The sequence below is a fragment of the Otolemur garnettii genome, unplaced genomic scaffold (genome assembly GCF_000181295.1).
Source record: "Otolemur garnettii isolate 467f Iridium unplaced genomic scaffold, OtoGar3 scaffold00259, whole genome shotgun sequence".
In the NCBI taxonomy this organism is placed as follows: domain Eukaryota; kingdom Metazoa; phylum Chordata; class Mammalia; order Primates; family Galagidae; genus Otolemur; species Otolemur garnettii.
Genome location: NW_003852654.1, coordinates 472,348 through 480,477, shown reverse-complemented (window position 1 = coordinate 480,477; position 8,130 = coordinate 472,348). Strand labels below are relative to the sequence as shown.

The 8,130-nt window shown below is 40.4% G+C and overlaps 1 protein-coding gene and 1 pseudogene across 1 annotated transcript in view; both read left to right on the top strand.

Annotated features, from left to right (window-relative positions):
- F8 (coagulation factor VIII) overlaps positions 1 to 8,130 on the top strand; it is a 217,711-nt gene that overhangs the window by 10,957 nt on the left and 198,624 nt on the right. The gene's annotated exons all lie outside the window — the stretch shown is intronic.
- On the top strand, positions 1,773 to 2,371 carry LOC105888293 (annotated as a pseudogene).

The window sequence follows — 8,130 nt, the reverse complement described above, 5'->3', positions numbered from 1 at the left end:
GTGGTGTCACAGCTCACAGCAACCTCCAAACTCCTGGGCTTGGGTGAGTCTCTTGCCTCAGCCTCCCAAGTAGCTGGGACTACAGGTACCCACCACAATGCCCAGCTATTTTTTTTGTTACAGTTTGTCCAGGGCCGGGTTTGAACCCACCACCCTTGGTATATGGGGCCAGCACCCTATTCACCGAGCCACAGGTGCCGCCCTGTCTATCTTCTTGAGAGAAGGTTCTATTCATCTCTCTTATCCACTGATATGAGGGATTGTTGGCTCTTTTTATGTTGCTTAACTTGAGGTCTCTGTAGATCCTAGTTATCAAGTTTTTGTCTGTTTCATAATATGCAAATATCTTTTCCCATTCTGAAGATTGTATGTTTGCTTTGGTTGTTGTTTCCTTAACTATACAGACGCTTTTCAGTTTCATTAAGTCCCATTTGCTTATTTTTGTTGTTGTTGCAATTGCCACTGGAGTCTTCTTCATAAAGTCTTTCCCCAGGCTGATACTTTCGAGTGTTTTTCCCAGACTTTCTTAAAGAATTTTTATTGTTTCATGCCTTAGATTTAGATCTTATATCCATCTTGAATCAATTTTAGTGAGTGGAGAAACATCGTGGTTCCAGTTTTAGTCTTTTACTTGTGGCTATCTAGTTCCCCCAGCACCATTTGTTGAATAGGGATCCTTTCCCTCAGTGTATGTTCTTGTTTGGTTTATCAAATATCAGATGGCTGTAAGATATTAGTTTCATTTCATGGTTTTCTATGTGGTTCCAGATGTCTATGTCTCTATTTTTTATGCCAGTACCATGTGGTTTTGATATGATAATGTTTTGTGCAAAAATGACAATTTGCTTCTTCATTTTCAAACTGGATGCTATTTATTTATGTATTTGTAGCTTACTGCATGGGCGAGTACAATGTTGAATAGAACTGGTGATAGCAGAAATCCTTATCTTGTTCTTGATTTCAGAGGGAAAGAATTCAATATTTCACCATTATGTATAATGTTACCTGTAATTTTTTCATAGATGTCCTTTATTACATTGAAGAAGTTCCCTCCTAAGTGTCTTGAGAATTTTTTTCAAGATTGGGTGCTGGATTTGTCAAATGCTTTTTCTGCATGCATTGAAATGATCATAAGGTTTATCTTGTTTATCCTGTTGGTATGGTGAATTACCTTGATTGATTTTTTTTCAGGAGGAACAAGCTATATATTCCCAGGGGGAAAAACACACCTGGTTTTGTTGTGTTATTTTGGTAATATTTTTGTTATAGGGTGAACTATGTCCCACTCCAAATTCATATGTTGAAATCCTAACCTCCAGGCTGGGCGAACTCTGGGAGGCCGAGGCGGGTGGATTGCCCTGGGTTCAAGACCAGCCTGAGCAAGAGCCAGACGCTGTCTCTAAAAAGAGCTGGATGTTGTGGTGGGTGCCTATAGTCCTAGCTACTTGGGAGGCTGAGGCAAGAGGATCACCTGAGCCCAGGAGTTTGAGGTTGCTGTGATCTTTGATGGCAGATTTACCAAGGGTATTTTAGCTCTGAGTCCAAAAAAAAAAAAAAAAAAAGAAAAGAAAAGAAAAGAAATCCTAACCTCCAAATGCAACTGGATTTTGACATAGAGCATTTAGGAGGTAATGTAGGTTGAATGAGGTCATAAAGATGGAGTCCTAGTTCAATAGGACTAGCAGCCTTATAAGAAGAAGAAAGATGTCTCTCTCTGTCTCTCCATAGACATGCCTTAAAGAAAATCCATATGGGTAGGCGCTAAGGCAGTTGCGGGTTGCGGTGCAGACATGGCCAAGTCCAAGAACCACACCACACACAACCAGTCCTGAAAGTGGCACAGAAATGGCATCAAGAAACCCTGATCACAAAGATATGAATCTCTTAAGGGGGTAGATCCCAAGTTCCTGAGGAACATGCGCTTTGCCAAGAAGCACAAGAAGAAGGGCCTGAAGAAGATGCAGGCCAACAATGCCAAGGCCGTGAGTGCACGTGCTGAAGCTATCAAGGCCCTTGTAAAGCCCAAGGAGGTTAAGACCAAGATTCCAAAGGGCACCAGCTGTAAACTCAGTCAACTTGCCTACATTGCCCACCCCAAGCTTGGGAAGCATGCTCATGCATGCATTGCCCACGGTCTCAGGCTCTGCTGGCCAAAGGCCAAGGCCAAGGATCAAACGCAGGCCCAATCTGCTGCTTCATCTGCAGCTCCAGCTTTAGTTCTAGCTCAGGCTCCCAAAGGTGCTCAGGCCCCCACAAATGCTCTAGAGTAGAGGCATCTGTCTGCCATGAGGACAAAAGGACTGGTGTGACCTCTAGGCTGCTGTCTATATGGGGCTGGGTCCTCCTGTGCTATTTGTACAAATAAACCTGAGGCAGGAAAAAAAAAAAAAAGAAAATCCATATGAACACACAGTGAGAAGGCAGCCAAGAAGAGAGCCCTCACTAGAAACCGACCATGCTGGTACTCTAATCATGGACTTTCTACCTTCAGCATTGTGAAAATATAAATTTCTGTTGTTTAAATCACATATGGTATTTCATTATTTGGGGTTTTTTTTGTTTATGTTTTTTATAAATATTTATCTGTGATTTTCTTACAATGTCACTGTCTGGTTTTGGTATAAGAGTAATATTATCCTCATGAAATGAATTGACAAGTATTCACTTTTCTATTTTATGGAAGAGTTTATGTAGAATTATTATCATTTCTTTCTTAAAATGTTAGAGTGTATTAACCAGGGAAACCATGTTAAGCTGGAAGGTTTTGTTTTGGTTTAGTTTGGTCTTCTTGTTGCTTTGTATAAAGAATCTTAATTATGAATTCTTTTTTTTAAAGCTAAAGGGATATTTGAATTTTCTATTTCTTTTAGGGTTGTTCTAAATAATTTCTTTTAAGGAATTTCATCTGAGTTATTGAATTTAATAGTATAAAGTTTAGAATATCTCTTACCCATTTTTAAGTCCTTGAAGTTACAATTTGCATACTATAAAATTCACTAAGTTTCAGTGTGTTAGTGTAAAGTTTTATATTTTTGTTTGATTGTTTGATTTCTTAAATCTTTACCTTTTTATTTATGTTCCATAAAAATTCACCATTTTAAAGTATACAATTCAGTGGTTTTTAGTAAATCCATAAAGTGGTGCAATTATCATCTCTAGTTTCAGAATATTTTCATCACCCCCCAAAGAAACCCTGTACTCATTAAGCAGTCATTACCAATTTTTCTCCCTCCCCCAGGCCCTCACAACCATTTATCTACTCTCTATCACTATGGTTTTGCCTATCCCATTTCATATAAATGGAATCATACAATAGATAGCCTTTTCTGCCTAGCATAATGTTTTCAGCATTCTCCCATTGTGTAGCATGTATCAGTATTTCATTCCTCTTTGTGGCTGAATAATATTCCATTGTATAGATATCCTGTATTTTATTTATCCATCCATCTATCAATGGACTTTTGGAGAAATGCAAATTCTTTGCCTATTTTTAAATCAGATTATTTGTCTTTTATTATTTAGTTGTAAAATTTCTTTATATCTCCTTGATACATAGATTATACCCTTATCAGAACTATTATATATGAATATTTTACCATTCTGTGGGTAGTTATTTCACTTTCCTAATGGTATCCTTTGAAGCATAAAGTTTTTCATTTTGTTGAAGTCCAATTTATCTTTTTGCATGTATTTTTGATACATTGCCAAACCCAAGATCACGAGATTTACAACTATATTTTTTTCTAGGAGTTTTATAGTTTTAGCTCTTGCATTGAGGACTTTGATTCACCTTGAGTTAATTTTTGTATATATGTATGGAAGGGATTCAAGTTCATACTATGGTCTATGTAGTGTGCAGTTTAGCAATTTTGACTTTGAAGAGTAAAGGCCCAGATTGTCAGTAGTTGGTATTTAATTGAACAGTCATTTATCTTTTAATGTTGGCCTTTCTTTGTATTGTAATGTCCATTTAGCAAGCAGCCTGAGGCATAGTGAATAATCATTTGTGTGTAAAATTAAATCCAATAGAGTAAAGCATTCATTTATTATCTAGCTTTCTGTTGTTTTGTAGGCAGTCACATGTTATTTGCCAGGAAAGTTGATAGGATTTTTATTTTAATGATACCATTTTATAATCTAGATTATTTTGATACTGATTAACAGGATAAGCTGACTCTGGACACATCCTGAGAGCCTCTGCCAAGGATTAAAATAAATAGCTGGGAAAATGCAGTTTTATATTATCTGTTCCTGCAGCTGTTCAGCTTCTTCTAAGCAAAGGTCAGAAAATATAATAGGTTTTCCGATTGGTTTTAGATAAAATGTGAAAGAACAGTTGATATCAAGGACAAATGTTGCCAAATGTATTTAGCAGGATTTATATATCAGATCCCAAAGGAAATAAACAAAAATCTTAGAAAAATTAGGAAGGAGCAAAACATTTGAATCCTGGAACATTTTGTCACTTACTATGAAGATTACCCTGAAACCGAGACGGGCAAATAAATCACGTGTTTTTGCTGCAATGGGAAATATTCACTCTAAGGGAAAAGGTCTCTGGCTGGGAAGATGTATCTTGTACTGTATAGACTCATCTCAGAAGTGAACCACACCCTTAAATGTTACTGATGTTAGGAATGTCTAGTATGTTTCCTTGAATAGAGAGTCCTTCTCTGAACCACATCCTGCTTAACTTAGGAGCTAGGCCTTCTGTTTTTCTATCTCACAATTTTTTGGTGGGGAGTACTAACTTTTATTAGAATAAAATAAAAAGCCATCATGTGTGTCTATCTTCTGGTTCTTTTTTTTTTTTTTTTAAACTCTTCCATCAAAGGGGAAAAGGTGTTTCTGTGTGCTCTTGATAGTTTCCTCTCTGTGCTCTTCCAGTATCTTGCTGTAAAAAACATTTTCTATGTATCATATATCTTCATTTTAGTCAGAAATATTTAAAGTGGAAGCACTGTGTTAGCTTATGTCAAAATACATATCAGTGCACATGGAATTGAATCTTATTAGAAACCAGTGGAAACTTTGGCGAAAGTGGCTGGGGTAGACTCAGCAGAACCAAGAATATAGAATGGGAAAGGGGGAAAGGTAACAAACTAGAGATGGGTTGATGAATGTGAAAGTGCATAAATCACAGAGTAGCCAGCAGATGGAATAATGGAGTGAAGGAAAGAGAACACTTAATGATATAGGCATCAAATAATGTTAAAAAGACTAAAAGCGAAGACTATGCCAACTAGTTCTATGAGAATTTTTATGGATGGATGACATTAGAGTACATTTGAATATGAATTATATGGAACAGGTTGTGTTCCCTTGAAATGGACTCTGAGATGGAGATTAATGTGCAGGAATTTTATTTGGAGTGTTCTAGGGATCAACTGGGGAAGCTGGGGTGGGCAGAGGGTGAAGTGGGCTGCAGGGTAGGCTCTGGGACAGCCTGTGCAGACCTTAGTCATTAAGTCTCATCCATCCTAGGGGAGTGTTGTCTGTCCTGTGAAACAGGTATGGTCTGGGTTGGAAATGTGTGTCCTAGTGGCTAGAGATCAAGTACCTCCTTACATAGCCATGTGTGTCTCCATGACAGTCCCCTTTATCCTCGTGCTGCTTAGTTTCATGTCTTTATGGTCCTCACTGGCATTGGGGGGGGGGACAAATGCATATTCCTGCTCACCTCCAAGCATGAAAGTACCCCCAACTCTACTCTTCCTCTGTCCTGCTAATCCTTTGGCTTCTGTTAGCCCAACTTGCCACATGGCACCATAGCCTCTAATTCAATTGGCTGTGGAGAAAAGGGAACACTTATATACTGTTGGTGAGATTGCAAACTAGTATGGCCTCTATGGAAAGAGGCACAGACTCCCCAGATGGGCCACTGGGAGAAGTGGTAAGCACAGTTTCCTTTATTGCCAGTCATTTGTTCCCACATTCATCTTCTTACTGGGTACCCAGAATCATCTTTGAGTTGATACATATACAGAAACTTGAGGCTGACCCTCCATCATCATCAAGATCTTCCTTCAAACAGGATCTTTACCTATGCCTTTGACAGCTTCTGGGTAGAGTGGCATGTAATACCACCATGGATGCAGTGGTCACAGGCACATTCCCTAACCTCTTTTACTATACAATACTCCCCTAGTGTAACATGATGTTATATGGAACCCCACATTAGTGAATCAAATCCTCTATAAGAGCTCAGATAATTGATGCTGGCTGAGGCCCTGCAGACTACTGCAGGAAAGGCTAACCCACTCCTGGGTTATATCTCTTCTTAACAGAATAAAGTACTATTCTTTCTATTTTTTTTTTTTTTTTTGAGACGGAGCCTCAAGCTGTCCCCCTGGGTAGAGTGTTGTGGCATCACAGCTCACAGCAACCTCCAACTCCTGGGCTCAAGCGAGTCTCCTGCCTCAGCCTCCCAAGTAGCTGGGACCACAGGTGCCTGCCACAACGCCCGGCTATCTTTCAGTTGCAGCCGTCATTGTTGTTTGGCGGGCCCAGGCTGGATTCAAACCCGCCACCTTGGGTGTATGTGGCTGGCGCGTTAGCCACTCAAGCCACAGGCGCCGAGCCTATTCTTTCTAGGATGGAAAGAATCCAGTGGAGTTTCCTGGCCACCAAGAAGCTGGCTAATCTCCAGATTAGGAACTTAGCATTGATTTCTATTGTTGGCATATTGGACTTCAGTTGCAAAAGTAGCTAGATCAGCCTTACTCAATGGAAGCCCACACTTTTGTGTCCATACATAAATTCTCTCCCTGTTATGATAGCCAAATACATCATATTTTGCCAGCACTGGGATGGTCTGTGCAGAGACTGGCTGATGTTAAACGCTAGAGTCCATTAATTAGAGGCTATGAGTACATGTGGGTATTTTGGGCTAACTTATGCCAAAGGTTTAGTAGGCCAGAGGAAGATTAGAGTGTACGTGTGGGGGGGGGGTGTTGTCATGCTTGGGGATGGGCAGTAATATGCAGCTGTCTCTCCCCCAGCAACACCATTGAGAACCTTTGTTTTATGCTTCTTCCACAGTGGATGCTTTCCAGTGGCATTAATAGTGGACATAAATGTCCTTATACTTTGTGTCCACTCACTAATATGTCTCTACCCCACACTTACTTGTCATTGATCTTCTAGTCCTTTTTCTTCTAGGCTCCTGACCACACAGCTATGCCATTTCATGCTGTCCAGGCAGCATAGCAGGCATGGATGGGATGGGCCTCTGAAAACCTGTTCATGCAGCCTATTTGTGTCCTCGTTCTCCCTCTGGAATCAACTCTTTTTACTGGCTCTGGCTCTCAGCCAGTACAGAAAATGATTTGTCATGGCCTTCAGTTGGCAGCCATGTGCTTTCATGAGTATCCTCGAAATCCTGGAATGCAGTAAAATGCAGGGCTATGTGGGAGAGGAAGGAGCAGAGAGAAAATCAGGTCAGCTGTACTTTTGTCCCCCTCAGTAAGTGTCCTTGAGATGGCTGCTCAAAACAACACACAGTTGTAAGGATCCTTTTCAGCCAGTCTGGTGGTAGATCCCACAGAGGGGCATTAATGTCCTCTTGCACCTGTGGATTACCACTCTCTCCATGTGAACTGATGGTAACCTGCTAGATTTACATATACTACTCACCACTGTAGAGATTTCTTCTGGATTTTACCTTTGTGAAGAGGAAATCTCCATCTCCTCAGTTAACCCCTTCCTCTTTGTCTTTGACATCATCTAGGAGTCACAGAGCCTCCTTCTCTGAGCAGCCATCCATCTGCTGCATCTGTCTGTCTGTATCTCCCTCCCCTTTTGACCATTCCCCACAGTTACTGTTGGGTGTGGCTCCTGTAAATTTGAGCAGTGGGTTGTGCTGCATCCGCAACCTGATGCATTGTTATTTTTTACTGAAATGATAATTTAAACATACTGTTTCTGGGCCACACTCCTTATCAGTGCTATAGGGCACAACTGCCGGGACCTGACTGACAGTTCTACCCCATGCTGTTCCCAGATGCATTTTCTTTCACTTACCACAGCATTTCTGTGGTTTTGGCAGCTGCAGAGTGACTGTGCCTTATGAAGGAGTCTTTTTTTTTTTTTTTTTCTTGAGACAGAGCCTCAAGCTGTCCCCCTGGGTAG